This window comes from Dipodomys spectabilis, unplaced genomic scaffold (assembly GCF_019054845.1).
Source record: "Dipodomys spectabilis isolate Male_0828 unplaced genomic scaffold, ASM1905484v1 ptg000312l, whole genome shotgun sequence".
In the NCBI taxonomy this organism is placed as follows: domain Eukaryota; kingdom Metazoa; phylum Chordata; class Mammalia; order Rodentia; family Heteromyidae; genus Dipodomys; species Dipodomys spectabilis.
Genome location: NW_024870989.1, coordinates 2,627,951 through 2,652,500, shown reverse-complemented (window position 1 = coordinate 2,652,500; position 24,550 = coordinate 2,627,951). Strand labels below are relative to the sequence as shown.

At 41.2% G+C, this 24,550-nt stretch overlaps 1 pseudogene; it reads right to left on the bottom strand.

Annotated features, from left to right (window-relative positions):
• LOC122127784 overlaps positions 1 to 24,550 on the bottom strand; it is a 92,194-nt pseudogene that overhangs the window by 38,414 nt on the left and 29,230 nt on the right.

Sequence of the window (24,550 nt, the reverse complement as noted above, 5' to 3'; positions counted from 1 at the left end):
GCTCATGAGATTCTTATCCTCAATTAACCACCAGAAAACCAGAAGTGGGCTCTGGCTCAAGTGGTAGAGCACTTCACTTGAGCTGAAGAGCTCAGGGACAGTACCCAGAGTTCAAATCCCATGACTTACAAATAAAAAGAAAGAAAACAAATGAGTGACCAGAGCCAATGGCTCATACCTGTAATTCTAGCTAGTTAGAAGGCTGAGATCTGAGGATCAAGGTTCAACACCAGCCTAGGAAGGAAAATCTATGAGATTCTTATTTCCAATTAACCACTGAAAACCGTAAGTGACAATGTAACTCAAAGTGTTAGAGCACTATCCTTGAGCACAAAAGATCAGGGAGAGGATCCAGGACCTGAGTTCAAGCCCCACAACCGACCAAAAAAAAAAAAAAAAAAAAAAAAAGGAATGAGAAGCCACCTTAATGAAATAGCTAGGCAAGTACAATATACAGAATAACTCCTCCCTTCCTTCTTTTCTTCCTTCTATTCCTTCACATCCTTTCCCCCTTTCTATCCTAGAACTTAAACTCAGGGCCTCATGCATTTTAGGTAGGTACTTTACCAGATGAGCCATACACCTGCTTTTTTTGGCTTTAGTTATTTTTCTTTCTTTCTTTCTTTTTTTGGGGGGGGGGTCCAGTCGTGGGGCCTGAACTCTGGGCCTGGGCACTGTCCCTCAACTCTTCACTTGAGCCACAGCGCCACTTCTGGCTTTTTTCTTTTTGCTTATGTGGTGCTGAGGAATCGAACCCAGGGCCTCAGGCATGCAAGGCAAGCACTCTACCACTGACCACCTTCCCAGTCCTCATTTTTCTTTTGTTGGTTATGTAACTTGAACTCTGTGCCTGGGTGTTGTCCCTGAGTTCTTCAGCCCAAGGTGAAGGCTCTACTGTTTGAGCCACAGTACCACTTCTGGTTTTCTAGTGGTTTATTGGAGATATGAGTCTCACTGGGCTGCCTGGCCTGGCTTTGATCTGTGATCTTCAGATTTCAGCCTCCTGCGTGGCTAAGATTACAGGCATGAGCCACCTGCGCCTGGCTTGGCTTTAGCTATTTTTGTGGTAGGGTTTTATGTCTATGACCAGACCAGCATGGACCATAATCCTTCTTTTTACCCTTTCTGAGTAGATGAAATAAGAAGCACAATGCATTGGGTTCAATATTGATTGAGATCCAATATTTTGAATGTTTTTCCTGGGCTAACATCAAATCATAATCCTCTCTGTATCTGTCAAGACCCAGCAGCTAGCATTACAAGTGTGAGCTCCCATCCCTGGCTCAAATTTCTGATGACTAAAACATCTGAACAGAGTTTTAATAATTTTAAATGTTGAATTTGGGGGCAATGGGTGCTCTTACTTGCCTAGTTGCAAATTGCACCAAAAATTCCAAATATTAACTTTTGATTTCCTAGAGTACATTAAATAAGCAGATAAACTTTAAAAAGCAATTAACTAAAGAAAAAAGCTAAACAGAATACATCCTTACCATTGTAACTTTGGACTAACACCTTGTCAATCATTGCTTCCATCATAGGTTTTTGTCTGGGCAGTATATTCCATACACGGATCATGCCACCCCCAAGGTTGTGGGCTAAACAGCCTATATCCACAGGAGTGAAAGCCAGGCTCTAGGCAAACACACCAAAGGAAGGCAGGGTCCAGCAGCATTGTACGTGGCAATGTCCCAACATATGACCCGAAGTTTTAGGGCAGCTTAACTAAAGCTTTTTCCTTAGGAATAATACTGCATTAAGGCATACCTCTTCTTCTGGGTTTATCACTGCTTAATTGGAGACAAGTCTCATGGACTTTCTGCTTGGGCTGGCCTGAAATCGTGTTCCTCAGATCTCAGCCTCCTAAGCAGCAAGGATTATAGGCATGAGCTACCAATGTCTAAATTGATTATTCCTTTAATAAAAATCAAAATGGCTACAGTATGGTTTAACAGAGAGCTTGAATCCTTTTCTGAGCCTTATAAATTTTCTGACTAGAAGCAGAATGACAAACTGACATATGGGAAACATTGTACCATATTAAACCATTTTTCAGAAGAGTATCTGGCTCATCAGTTTGGCTCTTGTCCTCCTATTCTAATGGTGACTTTTCTGCCTGGGCTGGATTCAAAACACAATCCTTACATCTCAGCCTCTTGAGTAAGATTATAGGCATGAGCCACCTGTCCCTGGCACCATCCACATTTCTGTACAAGTGAATAAAACTCAGTGATGTAATGTCTACCTCTTTAACCCAAAGCAGGTAAGAAACCAAAATTGAATTTGAAATTCAGTTGAATATGAGTCTATATTCTTAACAACAGGGTTGTAAATTATTTGGTCTTTGCACAAGTCTCTTAGTAGATACAGCGCACATGTCATGATTTTTCTATTTCAAATGGTCCATGAGAGATAGCTCGGCATGGTATGGTAAGCCTGTAATTCCATCACTTGGGAAGCGGAAGCAGAAGCAAAATAAGTTCAAGGCCATCTTGGCTATGTAGTGAGATGCCATTTCAGAAGGGCAGGAAGTAAATGGCTCCTGATTATATAAGCCTTGGCAATTACTTTCCCATCTTCTGTGTCTACAAAGAGAAGCCTAAGACTCCAAGGCCAAACAGAAAACATGACCCAAAGACTAACACAAAACAACTGGATACCAGCTGTGTCGACTCATTATTGGGCCAATAGAGTGTCAACCAAAGGCACTCTTGAACAGTTGAGTCTATGTCCCCTCCTCTTCTCTTCAGAAAGGGTCATTTCAAAATCATGATTCCTAGAAATTAAAAGACATCAGTGATATTAGGATTTCCATTCCAGCATATTTACAAGTCAGTGAACACTTAAGAAATTGGCAACTATACAATTAAGTGACTAGCAAGTGGAACATGGTACCTGAAGACACTAATAGTTCATAGTATATGGTCTGTGAATTAGAACTTATTAAATTTGCTACCATAGCTGCAGCAGGTGGAGTAACAGTTGGGGGAGGCAGCAGCAACCTTGGCTCCAGTCCCTTGACCTCCAGAGTGCATCATGGAACCTAGCAGCCCTTCACAAAGGCTGGGAGAGAAGAGAGCTGCCATGGAATGCTAGGATCATGCCTCTGGTGTGGCATGCGACCATCACCTCACTTCTGCTTCCTGGCTAGATGAATAGGGGCCGCATGCCTGTGTCACCTCACTTCTGCTTCTGGTCTGGGTGGGTAGGAGCCGTGTGCCTGCACCACCTCACTCCCACTTCCAGTCTGGGTGAGTGTGGGCTGCATGCCTGTTTCACCTCACTCCTGCTTCCACTCTAGGTGAGTGGGGGCCACGTGCCTGTTTCGCCTCACTCCTGCTTCTGGTCTGCATGAGTGGGGGAGTAAGGGCCATGCTGCCTGTGTCACCTCACGACAGCCTCCGGTCTGGGTGGGTAGGGGCCATGTCCCTGCATCACCTCACTACTGCTTCCTGGCTGGATAAGTCTGGGCTTGGTGCCCTTGTCACCTTACTCTGTCTTCCGGTCTTGGTGAGTGGGGGCTGCTTGCCTGTGTCACCTCACTCCTGATTCCAGTCTGGGTGAATAAGGGAGTAGGGGCCATGTGCCTGTACCAACTCAATCGTGCTTCCGGTCTGGGTAGGTCTGACTGGCTGTGAGCTAATTACTATGTCCAGATGCTGTTTACCAGCCCACGCCAGACGTTAGACTTTTCCAGTTCTCATAACAAAGCATGACATTAATGGATTAGGATGGCACCTTGCTAGGTTTGAGAACCATGTTATTGAATTGTGTGTGTTTGCATGTGCACTGGTCTTGGGCCTTGAACTCAGGGCCTGAGGTCTATCCCTGAGGTATTTGATCAAGGTAGAGCTCTACTTCTTGAGCCACAACTCAACATATGGCATTTTTTTGTGGTTAATTGGGACTAAAAGTCTCCCAGATTTTCCTGTCTGGGCTGGCCTTGAACCACTATACTAATATCTCAGACTTTTCAGTAGCTAGGATTTACAGGTGTGAGCTACTGGTGCCTCTGTATTTGCTTGATTACCATGGAGAGAGAACTGTGCTTGGTAAGTGTTCTGGAGGAAAAAGAATTGAACTCTTCCAATGAGCAAAGGTGAAAATACTCAGGTTCTAGCCTGGCATTGGTGGATCAGGCCTCTAATTCTACCAATTCAGGAATGTGAAATCGGAGAATTGCAGTTAGAAATCAGTGTGTGGAGGACAGAGTTCTTGAGACTCTTTATCTCCAACAAACTATCACAAACCTGGAAGTGGCACTGTATCTAAGTGGTAGAGCACCAACCTTGAGGGAAAATGCACACAGACAGCACTCAGGCCATGAGTTCAAGTCCCAAGACCACAAAAAAAAAAAAAAGAAAAAATTGGGTTCTTCAGTAGAAGTTTATCATTATAAATGTCTCTTTCCCATTACATTTAGATCTGTCATAGATGTATGAATCTTAGGGGAATAAGAAACTTGGCTAAAAAATATAGTAAGCATTGTGTGTGTGTGTGTGTGTGTGTGTGTGTGTGTGTGTGTGTGTGTGTTTGCCAGTCCTGAGGCTTGAACCTAGGACATTAATCTCTTGATTGGCTTCCTTCCATCAAGGCTGGTACTCTGCGACTTGGTACACAGTCCTACTCCCAGATTTTTAATTGTTAATTGGAGATAACAGTTTTACACACTTTTCTGCCTATGGTGGCCAATTCTGGAATGTGATTATTTTGAATCATGCTGTAAAAAATGTGTGTGCAAATAGCTGTACTATAAGGCTGACTTACATTTCTTCAGGTGTATATGTAGGATTTCTTGTGTGGAACTTCCACACTGATTTCTGTTGGGGCTGCAATGATTCACTTAATTGCCATCATTGTGTAGGGTATCTTTCCCCACCTCCTTGCAAGTATTTCTGTTTTCTTTTTTAATAGGCATTCTGATTAGGCAGACATGAACTTCAACATAGATTTGATTTGCATTTCCTTGATTACTAATGGTGTTGAATATTTTCATGTATTCCTTAGACACTTACATCAGTTTTGGGGAACTATCTAGTCAATTCACTTGCCTATTTATTGATTAGATTATTTGTTCTTAGGGTGTTTCATTTTTTTGTCTATATATTCTAGATATTAGGATTCCTTCTGTTACTCAAAAGGCAGGAGTTTAGGCTTATTTTACTTAATCTTAACAAAAGATGCCTGTGAGCTTCAAATTATTTAAATGATGATTGATTTAAAAATGAGAAGGATGTGGCTCACAGAATAGAGTGTCTGTCAACATGTACAAGTTCTGAACTCAGAATACAGTGTCTACAAATAAAGAGATTCTATTATTTTAGAACAATAAAAGCTAACAAGCTACATTTTCTCAAAATATGTAATTCTAAATATTTCACTATTCTTCGTGGTAAAACTATTGCAAATTTTAGCACAAAATAATAATTTTAGGTTCTATTTTTTCCTTGGTAATCATTCAAGCCAGCAAAACTGAAGAAAATACAAGTTTGGCTAGGTGCTGATGGCTCATGTCTGTATTCCTATCTACTCAGGAGGCTGGGACATGAAGATTGCAGTTCAAAGCCAGCCTGTGCAGGAAACTCCATGAAGCTTATCTACAAATAACCACCAGAAAACTAGAAGTTGTGCTGTGGCTCGAGTGCTAGAGTGCTTTCCTTGAGCTGAATAGCTAAGGGACTGCCCCTCGGCCCAGAGTTCAAGCCCCACGACTGACAAAAAACAACAAAAAAACAACTTTGTATAAAGAGTAGAATCTCCAAGTTTTTATTCAAGTTTTTTAATTCTTGTGGCAAATGTTTTCATTGGATAGAAAGTGGACAGATTATATGTCATTGTGATAAACTTGCTACTATGTGGTTGCTTTTCTCCCATTTATAATTTCATCCATCTAACATTGTTGAAGATGAAAAATCCATCAAGGACAAGACATACTATTTGGAAAAACTGGTAAGTTGAAATGACTATTACTTTCTAGTTTGGCAAAGAAGCTGTGATTTTCCTTCCCTCCCCAGGATTTGAACAATGAAAAAAAAATTGTCTTGGTTTTTCCAAAAAGTGAGGAATACAGCTCATATTCAAATAATTAGAAGATAATGAAATGAATGTTTAGGATACATAATATGCTTAATTTTGAACCTTCCTCTCAAGAAACTTCCAAGAAACTTAGCACACATTGGTTAGATATTGATATCAAAGAGCCCACTGCAGGTACTTCATACCTATAATTGTCTACTCAGAAGGATGAGATCTGGGATTGAGATTGGTGCCAGCATGGATGAAGTCCCCTGCTGTTAGATCATATGTCTCTTCCTCCCATCCTCAATGTTAAGTTGTCTCCCCAGATTACCATCTTTCTGATTCATTGATATTATCATTGGGATTTCTGGTTTTCTCCTTCAGCATGAAATTTGCATGGAGAAGGCCATTCATAGCTGTATTCACATGTTTCTCCAGTTGCCTACGTCAGTGCCTGGTCCTTAGTGCTTAGTAGCTTTGTGTAGAGATGAGCCTTAGTGCTTAGTACCCTTATATAGAGGTGAGCCTGCTCTGCTCATGTAATATCAGAATTCAGTCAGGAAAACTCATTAAGCTGTGGTCTTGTAGTTAATAGTCATTTCTCCTAATTATTTTTTTCCTCCTTGTGTATCTAAGTCCACATAAGGGTGAGATCAGTGGCTGACACCTATCCGTTGTGATGGAAAAAGAGGTTGTGACATCATAGAAGTTATTGTGAAGCTGCAGGATGACCCCACCACGAAAGCACCCAAAATGGCAGGCTCCCACATTCACGAATACATTAAACAAACCGTCATTCACTCTCTGCTAGGTTTAGACTCAGCGTTTCCCTTTCCTATTTAAATTAAAGAAAAATTCAAGACATGCCTTTTTTGATTTGTCATTGAATTATTGATATGTCCCTCCAAACAAAAGAAATAAGAATGCCATTTAATGGAATGTAAATGTAAGGCATGGAAAAAAACAACATAAAAGTTCCTAGGGAAAACATCAAAAGTGGCAGCTGCTACAAAAGTTGGTTCTTAAAACCAACTGGTGTCTCACACCAGTAATCCTAGTATAATATAAGTTAATGAAAGTTTTCTTTTTGTGCCAGTCCAAGGGTTTGAACTTGAGACCTGGGCTCTGAGTTTTTTGCTCAAGTCTAGCAATTTACTACTTCAGTAATATCTTCACTTCTAGTACATTTGGTAGTGTAGTGGAGATAAGAATTTCCAAGATTTTTCTGCCTGTGCTGGCTTCAAACTGTGATCCTCGATGTCAGCCTCCTGAGTAAGATAACAGGCATGAGCCACCAGCTAAAAGTTACTTTTGTGAGATATAAAAATTTACTTATGTAAGATATAAAAAGCAATATAAACAAATGAAACATTAGAACAAAACTGGAACAAGTTATATAGAAGACATAAAAAGACCAACACCAAAGCCCCAAGTTAAAGCCTAAGGACCACCACAAAAGAAATAAAGAAGTGTAGAAGAAAAGTAATAGCCAGTGACAGAGTTTTAAATTAATCAATCACAGGTGGCTTACACATGTTATATTAACTACATAGGGGACTAAAGTCAGAAAATACCATTTAAAAGGCAAGCCCAAGCAGGGAAACCCATTGGCCATTTTTCTGTGTGTGCCAGTCATGAGAGTTGAATTTGTTCTACTTTATTCAAGGCTGGAGTTCTATCAATCTCAGCTTTTTGGTGGGATCACTACCAGCTAACTGGAGATAAAGAGAATCATGGAATTTCCTTTGCAGGCTGGCTTCAAAACTGTGATCCTCAGATTTCAGCTTCCTGAGGTATTCTGTGCATTGCATGAGACTCTTATCTCCAATGAACCACCAAAAAAATAAAGAAAAGAACAAAAAAAACAGCTGGAGGTTGAGCTGTGGCTCCAATGGCAGAAATGAGACTGATTTCTGGGACAGCACCCACATCTTGAGATAAGCTTCAGGACCAGTACAAACAAGAATAAAATAAATAAATGAAAAGAAAGGTAGAAGAAGAAAAGGGAGAGCAAATTTCAGAGGATAAAATAAAAACTGAGGTAGCTTACACTTGTTATTAAAGTTACTCAAGGGTCACACATCTGAGACTCAGTGTTCAAGGCCAGCCAAGGCAGGTGAGTCCATGGACTCATCTCTAATTAGTCAACTACAGTTTTTAAAGAAATCCACAAATTGTGCTGTGGCTCACGTATTAGCATGCTAGTATTAAAAATGTACTGGGACGGGGCTGGGAAGTTGCCTCAGTAGTAGAGTGCTGCCTTGCATGCATGAGGCCCTGGGTTCAATTCCTCAGCAAAAAATAAGAAAAAAAGCCAGAAGTGGCACTGTGGAACAAGTGGTAGGGCTCTAGCCTCAAGCTGAAGAGTTGAGAGACAGTGCCCAAGCCCAGAGTTCAGGCCCCATGACCGGCAAAAATAAAAAGTACTGGGACAATACCCAGGCTCTGATTTATAGCCCTAAGCCCAGCATACATATAGAAATAAAAAATAGAAATTAAAAAATGTATTGGAAAATCCAATTAAATATTCCAAATGAGCCATGAGTTTTTGTTTCATGTGTGTAATCCTAGAAACTAAGATAGATGAAATCTGAGGATTATGGTGTCTCATCATCAAATCACCAACAAAACAAACAAACAAGAAAACAGAAGTGAGGCTGTGATTGGAGTTGTAAGGCAACAGCCTTGAGTGAGAAAGCTACAAAACAGTGCCCTGAGTGCCTCAGAGATCCAGCCTCTGGATCACAAAAAAAAAGATAAGAAAAATAGAACCCAGGGCTGGTGACTCATGCCTGTAATTCTAGAACCTCAGGAGGCAGAAATATGGGGATCCAGTGTAAAGACCAAACTTAGCAAGAAAGCCCAGAAGACAGTTCTTTGTGGCACATCCTAGAGCTGGAACTGTACTACTCCCAGATTTGTGGCAGTTAATTGGAGGTAAGGATCTTAGACTTTCTGCTCAGCGTGGCTTTGAACCATGATGGTCAGACTTCAGCCTCCTGAAACAGGCCAAGCCTTGCATGAGTTCTAGCTCCAGGACCATCACCCACAAAACAATGAAATGAATAAATGTAAAGAAGGGTAGAAGAAGAACCAATAACCGAGGCTTCAATGAGCCAATCAGCCAATCATTGGTGGCTCATAACTGTAATTCTAGTTACTCAGGAGGCTAAAATATGAGGATAATATTTAAAGACCAGACCAATTAGGAAAGTCCATAAGACACGTGTGTGTGTGTGTGTGTGTGTGTGTGTGTGTGTGTGTGTGTGTGTGTGTGTGTGTGTGTGTGTGTCTGTATGTCTGTGTGAGATTCCTGTTGCTTGAACTTGTACTGTTTTTCTCAAGGCTCTACTATTCTCAGCTTTTTAATTGTTATAATTGGAGATATCATGGACTTTCCTGCCCAGGCTGGTACAAACGTTGATCCTCAGATTTCAGCCTCATGAATGTGGACTGGCTCTACTCATTTCTAATTAACCACCAAAACAGAAAAAAAAAAAAAAACCTGGAATTGAGCTGTGGTCAACTGGCAGAACTGGGCAATAGTATCTGGTACAGCACTCAGACCCTGAGTTCAAGCTGCAGGACAAACACAGAAGAAATAAAAGAAAAGGAGGATAGAAGTACAAAACCTCTATCAGTGATAGAGGTTGAAATGAATCAAACATTGGTTGCTCACACATGTTATATGAGGTACTCAGGAGGATGAAATCTAAGGATCACAGTTCATGACCAGCCAAGGCAGGAGAGTCCATGAGACTCATGAGACTCATCTATCTAATTTGCCACCAAAAATAAGCTACAAGCTGTACTTTGGCTCATGCGGTTGAGTGGTAGTCTTAAACAGTAAGCTTGGAACAGCACCTAAGCACTAAGTTGAAATCCTAGACACATATTTCAAAAAACAAAAAAAAAAACCACAAACTAAAAATGATGGGAAAAGAGAAAGCCAGTTTCAAAATGAGCATTGGTTTTGGTTCATATGTGTATTCCTAGCTATTCAAGGTTCAAAGCTAGACTGGGCAAGAAAGTACATGAGACTCTTATACCCAACTACCCAGTGTAGATATCATTGTAGTTGTAAAACATTGTATTTGTTGAAAAAGCTAAAAAAAAAAAATTGTTTATTGATCCAGAGATCAATTCCTGGTGCTAAAAAAATGTAGGAGAAGAGAAGAAAGGCCAATTGTAAATTGAAACATAAGCCTGGTGCTTGTTGATCGTGGGGGCAGAAATCTGAGGATCAACTTTCTTTTTTTCTTTTTCTTTTTTTTTTGGGTCCAGACGTGGGGCCTGAACTCTGGGCCTGGGCACTGTCCCTTAGCTCTTCAGCTCAAGGCTAGTGCTCTACCACTTGAGCCACAGCGCCACTTCTGGCTTTTTTCTTTTTGCTTATGTGGTGCTGAGGAATTGAACCCAGGGCTTCATGCATGCAAGGCAAGCGCTCTACCTCTCAGCCATCTTCCCAACCCCTGAGGATCAACTTTCAAGGCCAGGTCAAGAAGCAAAATCCAGGAAACTTTGGGTGTATGTGTGTGTGTGTGTGTGTGTATGTTTGTGTGTGTGTGTGTGTGTGTTTGTATTTGTGATGTGTGTGTTTGTGTACCATACTTTGCTAGTACCCTAGCATTACCAGATTTTGGGTGGTGAATTGGAGATAAGAGTGTCATCGATTTTCTGCCCAGGCTAGCTTTGAAACATGGTCCTCAGATTTCAGCCACCTAATTCAGCTGGAATTTGAGCTATGACTTAAGTGGCAGAACTGGGAAAATATTTTCTGGGACTCCACCTAAACCCTGAGTTGAAGCCCCAGGACATGCACAGAAGAAATAAAGAAGAGTAGAAGTAACCAAGGAAGAGTGAGTGACAAAGGCTTAAATGAATCAAGCATTGGTGGCTCATACATGTTCTACTAGCTATACAAGTGGCTAAAATCTGAGGATGATGGTTTATGTCCAGCCCTGGCAGGAGAGTCCATGAAAATCTTGTCTGTAATTAATCACCCTCCCCAAAGAAGGGACAAAAAGTTATAGTGTGTCTCATGTAATAGAGGATAGCCTTGAATAAAAACTTCTGGGACAGAATATGAGCCCCAATTTGTAGACCCAGTAACAACACAAACATGCAAAAAAAGAGTAAACAACAGTAGATAGTGGAAAGCACATATTAAAGTTTTAAAATGACACAAGGGTTGTTGGTCCTGTGTATAATCCTAACTCCACAAGAGGCTGACATCTGAGGATTGTGATATCAAGTCAGCCTGGGCATAAACGTGCTTGAGATGCTTATCCAAGCTACCTAGCACAAAGCCCTGAGCTGAAGCTGAGGTGATAAAGTAGCAGCCTTTGTTTAAAAAGCTAAGAAATAGTCCCCAGAGCCAGAGGTCAAGCTGTAGGACCACTAAAAATTACAAATAAAAACAATAAATAAAAAGGACAGTGGAAGAAGAGAGACTGAAATCTGAGGAACAGAATTCAAAGCTAACACAAGCAAGAAAATCCATGAGACTTTGTGTTTGTGCATCTCGGTGCCATCCTGCAGCTTGTGTGTGCCATCCTTGAACTTGTGCTGGTTTGTTCAAGGATAGAGTTCTACCACTCCCAACTATTCAGTGGTTAATTGGAGGTCATAGTCTCATGGACTTTCCTTCCCAGGCTAGCTTGATTTATGCTAGGCTTTGTCTCAGACTCTTATCTCCAATTAATTGTCAAAAATAAAAGAAAAAAAAAACCTGGGAATTGAGTTATGGCTCAAGTGGCAGAATTGGGCAATCAGTTTCTAGGACAGCAACCAAGCACTGAGTTCAAGCCCCAGGACAATCACAGAAGAATTAAAGGAGGGTAGAAGTGCAGAAGGAAGATCCAATGACAGAGTTCAATGACAGATCCAATGACATTGGTAGCTCACTGATGTTCTATCAGCTACTCAGGAGAATGAAAGCTTAGGATCACAGTTGAAGGCTAGCCCAGGTAGGAGAATCCCTGAGATTCTTATGTCTCACTTGTCACCAAAAATATGCCACTAGCTGTGCTCTAGCACATGTGGTAGAGTGCTAGTCTTAAACAGAAAGCTCTGGGACAGCACACAGACCCTGGTGCTGATGCCCTAGCACAGACACTTACAAAGAAAAAAAAAAGCACAAATTATAAAAGATGGGAGAATGAGAAAATTATAGTTTCAAAATGAGTCATGAGTTATTGGTTTATGTGTGTATTCCTAGCTACTCAGAAAGATGAAATATGAGGATCACCGCTAAAAGCCAGTCTGGGCAGGAAAGTGATTGAAATTCTTTTCTCCCACTACCCAGTAAAAGCTGGAAATGAAGGTGTGATAGTAGTTCTAAAGTACTGAAATTTCATGAAAAAAAACTGGGAAACAGTTCTCTGGTCCATAATTCAGCCCAAAGTCGACCAAAAACAAAACTGAAAGAAGAGGAGAAATGACCATTTGAGATTTGAAAATAAGCCTGGGGCTGGTGGTTCCTGCTTATTATTTTAGCTATTCATGGAGCTGAAGTCTGAAGATACATTTTAAGACCAGTCCAAACAGGAAAGTCCATGGGGCTTTTTTACTGTGTGCCTAGGGCTTGAATTTGAGTATTTAGTTGATGCAAATAGTCTCATGGACTTTCCTATCCAGGATAGCTTCAACTTCAACCCTCAGATTTCTGCCTCTTGTGTCTTGCTGGGCTTTACATGATACTCTTATCTCCAATTAACCACCAAAAGGAAGAAAAATAAAACCTGGTGACTGAGCTGTGGCTTCAATGGCAGAAATGAGAAAATAATTTCTGGGACAGCACCCAGATCTTGATATTAACTTCAGGACCAACATACACACAAACAATAAAATAAATAATTGCAGAAAAGTTAGGAGAATAAATGACCAATTCCAGAGCTTAAAATGAGCCAAGCATAGGTGGCACACATCTGTGATGGTAGCCACACGGGAGGCTCAAATCTGAGGATCACAGTTGAAAGCCAGCCCCGGTAGGAGAATTCATTGACTCAAATCTAAGTAGCTACTTAAAACAAAACAAAAACTAATAGCCACAAGTTATGCTGTGGTTCATGTCTTAGTGTGCTAGTCTTGAATAAAAACTTCTGGGACTGCAACTGGGCTGATTTTTAGACCCAGGACCAGCATACACAAGAAAATAAAAATACAAATAGAAAGGTGTAAGAATGGCTGGGAATGTGGCTTAGTGACAGAGTGCTTGCCTACCATGTTTTAATCCCTGGATTTGTATCCTCAGTACCTCATAAATAAAAAAGGCTAGCAGTGGCACAGTGGCTCAAGTAGTAGAGTTCTTACCTTGAGTAACAGAAGTTCAAGGACAGTGCCCAAGGCCTGAGTTCAAGCCCCAGGATTAGGAAAAAGAGCCCCCCCCCCCCCCCCGTGAGAAAATCCAATTAAATTTTCAAAATGATCCATGTATGAATGTTTGGTCGATATGTGTAATCCTACTGACTCATAAGAATGAAATCTGAAGGTTGTTGTTCATAGCCAGCCTGGATAGGGAAGTGCATAAGTCTCCAACTAACCAGCAAAAAACGCCAGAAATAAAGCTGTGGTTGTAGTTGTAAAGCACCAGCCTTGAAAGAATAACTTATTGAAACAGTGCCCTGGCTCAGAGATCCAGCCTCAGGATCACAATAAGAAAGTTAAATGCTTGGAAGTAGAGAACCAAGAACTGTTGGCTCATGTCTGTAATTCTAGAAATGCAGGAGACTGAAATGTAAGATCCTGTGTAAAGGCAAACCCAATCAAGAAATTACAGTAAACTGTTTTGTGTGTGGTGGCCACACTGGGGATAAGTTTTTGTTGATTGAAGGGAGATAAGAGCTTCATGGACTTTCCTGCTCAGGCTGCTTTCAAACCATGATGGACAGATTTCAGCCTTCTGAATTAGGCCAGGCCTTGCATGAGTTCGAGCTCCAGCACCAACACACACAAAAGGAGTGAAATAAATGAAAAGAAGGGTAGAAGAAGAGAAGAAAGACCAAGTAACAGAGGTTTTGATGAGACAATCATTGGTGGCTCATGTCTGTAATTCTATATACTCAGGCTGACATATGAGGGTACTCTTTAAAGCGCAGCTCAGGTATAGGTGTTCATAAGATACGTGTGTGTGTGTGTGTGTGTGTGTGTGTGTGTGTGTGTGTTTGCCAGTCCTGGTGCTTGAACTTGCACTATTTTGCTCAATGGTCTACAACTCTCAGACTTTAGTGGTTAGTTGGAGATAGGAGTGTCATGAACTCTCCTAAATTTTCAGCCTCCTGAAATTGGCCTAGCTCTATATGATTCTTTTCTCTCCAATTAACCTCCCCTCAAAAGCCAAATGTTATGGTTGGTCCCATGTATGCCATGAGACAACATCTGAGCTTCAATTTCTACTCCCAGGACAAGCAAAAATGGAAAAAGAAAAAGAAAAAAGGTGGAAGCAAGCACATATTAAAGTTTTAAAATGACCCAAATGTTGATGGCCATGTGTGTAATCCTTACTACACAAGAGGCTGACAACTGAGCATTACAGAGTCAAGTCAGCTTAGGAAGGAACGTGCTTGACATTCTTATCTCTAGCCACATGGCACAAAGCCTTGAGCTGTGGCTGAGGTGGTAAAGCACCAGCCTTGAGTTTAAAAGCTAACATATAGGCCTTAGAGTCAGAGGTCAAGCTACAGGACCAATAAAATTTTCAAAGGAGAGAGGATGAAGAGAGGCTGAAATCTGAGAGCAGGGGTCAAAGCTGGCCCATGCAAGAAAGTCCATGAAGCTTTCTCTGTATGTGCATTTGTGTGCTATCTTGTGGCTTGAACTTATGTTGTTTTGTTCAAGGACAGAGCTCTACCACTCTCAGGTTTTCATTGATTAATTGGAGCTAAGAGTCTCATGGGCTTTCCTGCCCTGGTTGGCTTTGAACCATGATCCTCAGAATTCAGCCCACTGATTCATGCTAGGCTTTGCATAAAACTCATCTCCTATTAACTACCAAGAAGTAAAAAAAACAAAAACCTGGAGTTGAGCTGTGACCAAAGATGCAAACTGGGCAATCACTTTCTAGTACAGCACCCAGGGCTTTAGGTCAAGCATGAAGACAAAACAAGTATAGCCACAAATTATAGTTTGGCCCATGTGGTAAGCTACTAGTCTTGAAATAAATCTCTGGCATTGTATCAGGCCCTGATTTGTAGTCCCAGGACTAGAACATATACAACAATAAAAGCAAGGAAAATTTTAAAAATAAAAGTGAATAAAACATATTAATATTTTTAAATGATCAATGGGTTTGTGGTTCATATGTATAATCAGAGTACCTCAGGAAGCTGAAATCTGAGGATCATGGTTTGAAGCCAGACTACCCAGAAAAGTACATTTGAAACTTATGTCCAATAAACCAAAAAAGCTAGAAGTGGAGCTGTAGTTGAAGTTGTAAAACATCATCCTTGAGTCAGAAAGCTAAGAAACAGAAGGGCACTGCTGGTTCTAGCCTGTAATCCTACTACACAGGAGGCTGAGATATGAAGATCATGGGTCAAAGCCAGCCTGGTCAGGAAAGTTCATGAGACTCTTATCTGCAATTAAACACCAGAAAACCTGAAGTGACTCTGTGGGTAAACTGGTAGAGCATTTGCCTTAAGCTGAAGAGCACAAAGACAGCACCCAAGCTGAGAGTTCAACCCCTACCCCCCTTCAAAATAACTAAGAAACAGCAATGTGGCCCAAAGATCAAGTCTACTGGACAAAATTTAAAAAAGTATTGAGGTTGAAGGCAAGAAAGAGATGGTTAAAAATAGTAAAATAAGCCGGGTACCAGTGGCACACGCCTGTAATCCTAGCTACTCAGGAGGTTGATATTTGAGGAACAGTTCCAAGCCACCCCGGGCAGGAAAGTCCGTGAGACTCTTAACTCCAATAAACCACCAGAAAACTGGAAGTGGTTCTATGGCTCAAGCGGTAGAGTGCTTGCCTTGAGCTGAAGTGCGCTGGGACAGCACCTAAGCCCAGAGTTTAAGCCCCATGAACGACCAAAAAAAATTAATATAAGTCAGCAGTTGGTTTCTCATGCCTGTTAATTCTAACTACCCAGGAGGCTGAAATCTAAGGGCTGTAGTTCAAAGCCAGCCCAAGCAAGAAAGTCCATGAGACTTGTTTGTGTAATTACCAGTACTAGGGCTTGAACTTTCCCTGTTTTACTCAAGGCTAGAGTTCTACTACCCACCGCTTTTTGGTGATTAATTGGAGATAAGAATCTCAGACTTTGCTGCTCAGACTGACTTCAAACCAAGATCCTCAGATTTCATCCTCCTTAGTTGTGCTGGGCTTTGCATCAGACTTTTCAAAAGAATGAATCTGGAAGTTGATCTGTGGTTCAATTGGCAGAACTGAGAAAAATCTCTGAGAGAGTGGCCACTCCCTATATGCAGAAAAAAAAATGCTAAAAGCTTTCAAAAATAAATAAAAGTAGTTGTAATATAGAAAAAATAAAAAAAATGTTTAATATGATATAAAGAAAAGCTATGTTTTTTTTAATGTGGCAAATGAGAACATAGTACAAAGTTTCAAAATGACATACTGAGAGTAAGGGAAAAAGGAAAATTTTTAAAAATCATGTAAATATTAAATACAAGCTGACATGACCAAAATATAATGTGATCAAAAGCTTATCTCTCTCTTATCTCTCACTTGTAATTGCTTACAAATAATTATCCCTCCAGTTTCAGCAGATACCACAGTGATTTAGACATGACCTCTCTATGAAGCCTTAACTGTGTAAGGATCTTCCTGCTTTAGCCTCTTGAGTTAATACTGCAAGCATTGCTCTCATTTTAATATATGAGGTTTCCTTTAAAACTCAGAATTAATATTCAAATAATGGATTTTCTGTAATGAATGACTAAACATCAGAGATCCACCAGAGATCCTCTGAGGAATACAATCAAAACAGTAGAAAAGCACCTACCACTCAAGGTAGGTAACAGAAGGAAGATTTAGCGTTTTTTTTTGGATGTGCTGGGGGTTGAACGCAGGGCTTCATGCTTGCTAGGCAGGTATAAAATTCAGTGACATTAATTATATCCACACTGCTTTGTAACCATTACCTCTATTTGTGAACTATCTTTTCGATACTGATGGAATCCACACAATCATTGAGTAATAATCACCCCAATGACTTGCCCCAGAAATTTTAATCTTCCAGTTTCTCTTATGAAATGATTTAGTCAATATGTTTCACATAAATAGTAGATGATTTTTGGTGTCCATCCATGACAGACATATATTACATTGCAGCTTTTCTGTGGATGTCATAATCCATTTATGCATACCTCATATTTTATAAACCTGTTCATCTGATAGACACTCTAGGTATTTCCAACTTCTGACTATTGTAAATGTTGCTGTTATCATTGGCATATGAGCTATTAGTTTTTTCTTTTCAGTTCTTTTGGTTATGCAATGAGCAATGGGATTGCTGGGTAATGTGGTCATGCTATGTTTTGTTAGAAGAATGTGTCAAATTCTACCATAATTGTTATATCACTTTTCATTACCACAGAAATGTAAAAATGGTCAATATAATACACAAGAGTATTTCAAATCTTCCACAGCTGTGCCCTAAAGGATCATTTTTCTTACTTTTTACTTGTTTTTATTTAGGTCATGCAGGCCTGGAACTGTGAAGCATTGTCTAGAGCTGAAGTGAGAACAATACCAAATGCCACTTACCTAGCCTCCAAAAAAATTTAATCTGGTAGTCATTTTTTTCTAGAGATAAATTTTAGTGATTATTTGCATTTTTTACTCTTTTAAAATAAGATTTTGAATTTAAAATGACTTATATAAATGTAACATCTCTGTGTACCTTCTTTTTAATAAGAAGAAAAATTATATTTACAAAAAATATAAAAGGACAAAATAAGCTTCCCAGCAGGAAAATACATTACAATCACAGTCTGATTCTGACCCAAGCAAAATAATACAATAAGAACTCATCTAAAGTAAAATGAAGTACAGGGTCTGGGGACAGGGGTCAAAGGGTAGAGCACTTGCTTGCCCAGCACCAGCCTCTGAATCAAAACCACAGTACTGCCAAGGGATAAAATAAAGTATTAAACTTAAGGAAACATGCAAATAATAGTATGATGGATAACATAGATGTACACACCTGTAATCCCAACACTTGGGATACTAGGCAGGAGAATTATGAAGTTAAGATCAGACTTGGCTATATAATGAGACTGCAAAGAATAAAATAAATCCAACTATATTTTTAAAGACTATGGTGTATTTTAAGTGTAATTCAAGTAGTTTTGAATGTGCAAGGAACTGATACAATGCACAGAAATTACATGCTTTGATAACTACAACGTTCAGTTACACTGCAGTATAAGGTGCCCCTTGGCTGGAATCTCTCCTGAGGAAACCTAAGGCAGTTGATGCATCTGTCTTCTTGGCTGGACTGAGGGTGTTGCTGGGCAAAATGTTTTGATCTCCATTCTTGAATCCCACTTACAACTCTTTTTTAGTAGACCACCTACAAATCTCTCCCATCTCAATAACAGGGTCTTCTGTGTTTCAAGTGAAGTTATCTTTGATATCTCTTAGGGCTCTCCTCCCCTTTGTCTGGAACTGCTCTGTTCTTAGGCCCACATTCAATAGCTTGTTCTGAGAAGAGTGGTAGTTATTTTGCTAGCCTCCTCTATCCACTGCCATTACCTCCTCAAATTAGTCTTTGGTATCAGTATGAGTCTGCTCAGAGGGTAGAGCCAGTCTGGGCTGGCTTTGAACCGTGATCCTCAGATCTCAGCCTCCTGAATAGCTAGGTGTGAGCCACTGGCACCCAGCTATCATTTCTTTTTTCCAGGAAAATTTAGGGGGATTGAATAGCACAGCAGCACATATATTTGATAGCAACTGCCCCAGGGTGAACCAGATGCTCAGACCAAACCGCTGACCTTGATATTACCTTTGGTATCCAACAAGATGTTGTTGGACTTAAGGTCTTGGTGTGTGATTCTATTCTAGTGTGGGTAGTGAATAGCACTTATAATTTGTGTGAAGAGCCTCTTGGTTTCATCCTCATATAGGTTGTTGGACTTAAGGTCTTGGTGTGTGATTCTATTCTAGTGTGGGTAGTGAATAGCACTTATAATTTGTGTGAAGAGCCTCTTGGTTTCATCCTCATATAGGTTGCAGAATTTTCAGATCCAACCCAGGTGGTATCCTCTACTGACCAGTTCCATGATGAAATACACATACTCTTCCTTCTCCATCACCTGGTACAACCTCATGATGTGTTTGTGCCATACCGTCTTAAAAATGTCCACCTCATTCTTTAACTGATGACTGGAGAACTCTCCTTTCAGGAGTATTTTAACTGCCACTGCCATGTGTGTGAGGTGAGGATGGGCCAGCTTCACATGTCCATTAGTACCATGGTCAATGAGCTCTTTCATCTGGTATTGTTTGATGATCTCCTCCTTCAAAGATCTGGAGGATGATTCTTTGTATTCTTCCATGCTTCTGCTATGGTGGCAGGCAGCAAGTCTACCTAAAATTAACTGAATAAAATAATGAAAAACCCAGAAAAAGTAAAAATAAATACTAAAATCCAAATAACAACTCAACCCCCAGCCAAAAATATCATGGATTTAGCTTTGAGACAGTCCAGTGGGTCACCAATCAAGAGCTCCTAAAGGTGTTAACTGACATAGATTGGAGTATAGTGGCTTCCTATATATCCTGCATGACCTCTCAAAATGGAGCTATCACAGCCCTGCATAGTGACATCATAGAGGAAATGGACCAATCAGAGTCTGGGCCAGTGAGGTCAGAGAAAAAGTGGACCAATCATAGCTTGCCAGCATTGCTACTGTAGCTCATAGGCTTCAAAGACTGTGGCTAAGGACTCCATGTGGGCTTGAGGTTGCTCTGGTCATATTATGCCATTCCTGAAACCACTAGGACAGTACTCAAAGTCCTCTGACCTTATAGAAGACTCCTGAATCTCATAAATTGCTTCTGTGGAGACACTAACCAATAGCCTCCATTCTTGATGCCCACCTTATCCTATATCTTGTTCCACCAATGAAATGGCAAAAAGGCCTCTGCCTTCTCAAGGACAGCTGTCCTACAACTTGCTCCTGAGGGGACAAGGTCCAGAATATCTGAGCCACAATCCTCACAATTCACCTTCCTGAGTAGTTAGGATTATATGCCTGAGCCATCGTTAGGTACTTAGCTCATCGCTCACATTTGGAGGAAGTATATATATTTGTTAGAAAGGTTGGTATTAGATATGTCCTTTAGCACCTTAAATTTGTTGCCCTTGCTAATAGTTAATCTAGTGTCGGATGAGAAATTTGTCATAATATCATTGAAGATCACTTGTGTGTGATGAGTTGTGTCTCTGTGCTTTGGGAGATATTCTGTCTTTGACTGTTTAATTAGAATGGGTCTTAGTGTGGACCTGTGTAATTATGTTAATTGACTTCTTTAAGCTGCTAGATTCCTGCATAGAAGGGTTCATGCTTTCAATCAAATTTGGGATGGTTTTGGTAATTATTCCTTCAAATACTATGTATTTTTTTCTCCCTGTATGTTATATATATATATATATACACACACACACACACACACACATTATACATACAATACATATTCACATTGCGTTTGTGAATACACATATATATGCCTACATATTTATATTATATATACATTTATATACATATTTTTTTTTCACATGACATCCTCTTTTGTGATTGTTTATGGAGGAAGTCTAGATTGATCCCAGCTACTCCATCAGAGTTAGAGTTAGAAGTTTTCCATTTTATTTCTTGGTGAAAATTTTCTCGGCAAGGATATTTAAACTGGTACAAATCAGAGCTAGCCTCTCTCTCTCTTTCTCTCTCTCTCTGATTTCCTGCCTGTCAGGTCTCTGAGCACAGGACCATGGCTTACCAAGTTCTTCTAGTGTGTGCTGTGATCTTCTAGTGTGTCCACTGTCATGTTGTGCTTCAAAGGCCACCACGCCTGCACCTGGAAGAGGAGCTGTTCCAAAGTCAGCCTACACGGTGTGCCTGCCTCTTTCTTTATGTCAAAGCCCCCATAGCTACTGGGGTGGACATAGTAGATGCCAATGTACCAGGACTGCTGACTGCTGACTGTGGGCGACTCAAGCACAGCCTTTTTTACCCAAGTCAGAGGTCTGCGTTGGATCCTGGGGGCATTGCCCTGTTAGTGACTGTGCTAGGAGCAAGGCTGTGCACTGCAAAAGCCTCACTGTGGCCTGACTTCTGGGGAACAACATATGTCAAAGGCTTCTCTGGGCTCTTTTCAGAATACATGGGCATGTTCAGGAAGCAGAAGCTGACTCAAGGGGCCCCTAAACACAGGGTGGGCAATGGACCTTGAAGGAACAGGGCTATCCAGTTTGGCAAGGGGACAGGTGATGAGCCTGTATTAGTAGACTGCCAGCTTCCTAATGAAAAGTTAGACTTTCTTGCTACCCAGAAATATCCCCCTAAAACTGGATGCACCAGAGAGTCCCGTGCTGGTGAGGGGCAAAATCCCAAAGACCAAAGTAGACAGACCAGGAGTACTTGGTGCTCTTGGTGGGCAATTCAACGCTGGCACTGGCAGGAGGAGCTGCGGGTTCCCTAACACTGCATGTCCAGGGAAGCCAGAGCTCAAGCAGACACCAGGATTGGCTAGCTGTACACTAGACAGGCTGGAAGGTGAAACCTTGCTGGATAGCTTTGCAGAGCCTGCAACTTGAGGCACCTGAAGGCACAAGAAGCTGCCTAGCATCTACTCAGACAAAGAACTTGGGGACAGCAGCTTTCCCAACTTGGAAATGAGTGTTCAGCTCACTAGAGGATGCTTGGTCAGTTTGGGTCTGGTAGGAATGGCAGGCCTGCTGCTGGATGGAGCAGATGCCCCTTCCAAGGCTTCTGGGGAAAGGGGAGCTCCTCAAAATGGGCTCATGGGAAGGCTGGTGTGTCTTTCCCAAAGAGAGCACCTCCAGCTTGTTTGACTGTTTGCTTGGGTAGGGAGTCGCCCCTCGGGGACAGTGATATTAGGAGACAGTGTTTGTGAGATTACCCCAAATGAAACAAACCCCTGAGGGAGCAAAAGAGTAAGGATTGCTGAACTGCCCACAGAAGGTGGAGTTGAGGTCATGGCTGCTTCTGTCTTGAAGGACCCTGAGGCTTTGTCACCAGAGGACAAATGAGTGGACACTGGCATGGAGCCTGATAATTTTAGGAAAATTATCAGAGAGCCCTACTTAGCTTGCATGTCACTCAAAAGGACTAATACTGGGTGGGGAGTTTGGGCTGTTGTCGGGAGCCCTAAAGGGAGTCTTTCTGCATGATAGGCTTGACTATCTCACTGGAACATCTCGAGGCTGTTTACAGAATCTGGTCTTTTCATCCTGCCCCAAACAAACACCAGGTAGCTGCTAACGACCACCTTTTCACACTGCCCTAAGCAAACATCCTGCAGCTGCTACCGCCAATGAAAAAGCTTCCTTATTCTAAGCATATAAATACACCTGTGTGAAAAATAAAAATTTGCATCTTGATCAGAATCCTTGTCTTGCTGTCATTCTTCGTGTCTCTTGTCCCTTCATTCCTTCTTGCTTAGGTTCATTGCCCTCCTTGAAGTCCTGCGCGTGGGGATAGGCTGTAAAACTGGGTATTACAGCTTGTTCTTTTTGAAAGGCTGAGGACTCCTTCTGGCAGCGGTTAGAACTTTATGAGGTCTGAGAACATTATGTGATTAGGTGTGGTCCTCTGAGCTTCATCTTTGGGCTGTTATAGCTCTGAGCCCTCCCTCCCTGCTGTCCTGGTGCTCTCAGGATGTGGGCTGGTGTCTGGCGGGTAGAAAAGGGCAGTGTGTTTACCCCCTGACACTCACTGTGAAGAACTATAGTTGGCAGGGAGGATTGTGCCATTGGGAGGTCTGTATGTTCTTTGAGTAAGGGAATCTACACACCTCAGAGCACATCTTGAATTTCTCTCTGAACATTTGTTTTTTTTTTTTTTTTTTGGAATAGTAGTCTCTGAAATGCCTAAGAGTTCTAAGGTTCCAGAAGCTTTCTTGATTTCCAGACATGTCCCGGGCTTGTTCTTTTTCATCTTACACAGCTCTAACTTCCTCCTTTAGTCGTGGTCTACTGAGCCCTTTGGCTCTGGCATAAATGAGAAAAGACAGGCAGGGCTGTCTTGTTGCTAAGGAAAAACAGACAGGGCTGTCTTGTTACATAGTTTCATTTTATTCTCCAATGTTGGTAAATAAAGCCATCAGATTGGACTTCAGGAGCTGCCCAAGATCATTGCTCCATCCTTTTTCCCTGCTCTTACCATACTGCCTTTCCATTTAAATTTATTTTCATTTTCAATTTTTGTATTGGTGATTGAATTTAGGGCTTCAATAAGCCGAGCATAGTGATGTGAACCTAAAAGTTGAGCTTTTGGGGAGGCTGAGACTGCAAAAGTTGTGTTTTCAGATCAACCCAGGCAGAATTCTTTGAGACCTCATCTGAACAGAAGAAGCTGTGCACAGGGGTGTGCACCTCTCATCCCAGCAGTGATGGGAGAGGAAAGTGGGAGGACTGAAATCCAGTTGCACACCAGAGCAGGTAATGAGACCCTGTCTCAAAAACAGCAAAAATTATACGTGTGGCTCAATACTACAGTGTGTATCTGGAAAACATGAGTTCAAACCTCAGTACCATAAAAGGATGACAACCAGTTATGTTTGGAAAGCTTATTAAAAGTAGTCTTTTTAAAAAAATGTATTTTGATATTGGGTTTGAACTCTGGGCATTGACATTTTACCTTAGTGAAAATTTTCACATAAGACTGAACTTTGTTTTTTGGGGATACAGTTGACCCAGTGTAACAATAAGATGTACAAAACACTAAGTTGAAAATGAACTTTACAACTTTGGTGGGGGTGAGATGGGAAGGGTATTTTGTGGAGGTGGGAGGGAAGGTAGGGTAGGGAGAAAACAAAGGAGGAGGTAACAATGATCAATAGGAAATGTACTCAGTACCTTGCTCATGTAAATGTAACCCCTCTGTCCAGCATTTTTACAATAAAAATGTACAAAAAGAGACTAATCTTATACTATTGAGCCACAGCTCCACTTCTAGCTTTTCGTGTGTGTGTGTGTGTGTGTGTGTGTGTGTGTGTGTGTGTGTGTGTCTGTGTGTCTGTGTGCCAGTATTAGGCTTGAACTCCAGGACTGGGCACTGTCCTTGAGCGCTTTTGTTCAAGGGTAGTACTGTACCACTTGGCCCACAACTCTCCTACTGGCTTTTTGTGGTGAAGGTGATAAAAAGTTTTGTGGACTGTTCTTGCCCCGGCAAGCTTTGAACGGAGATCCTCTGCTCTCAAACTCCTGAATGGCTAGGGTTATGGGTGAGAATCAGCAGTATATGGTAGGAGAAGTGTTCTTAAGCAGAAATAATGTGGATGTGCTGGCCTTGTGCAATTTGGTGGCATGCTTTTTTTCTTAGAAAGG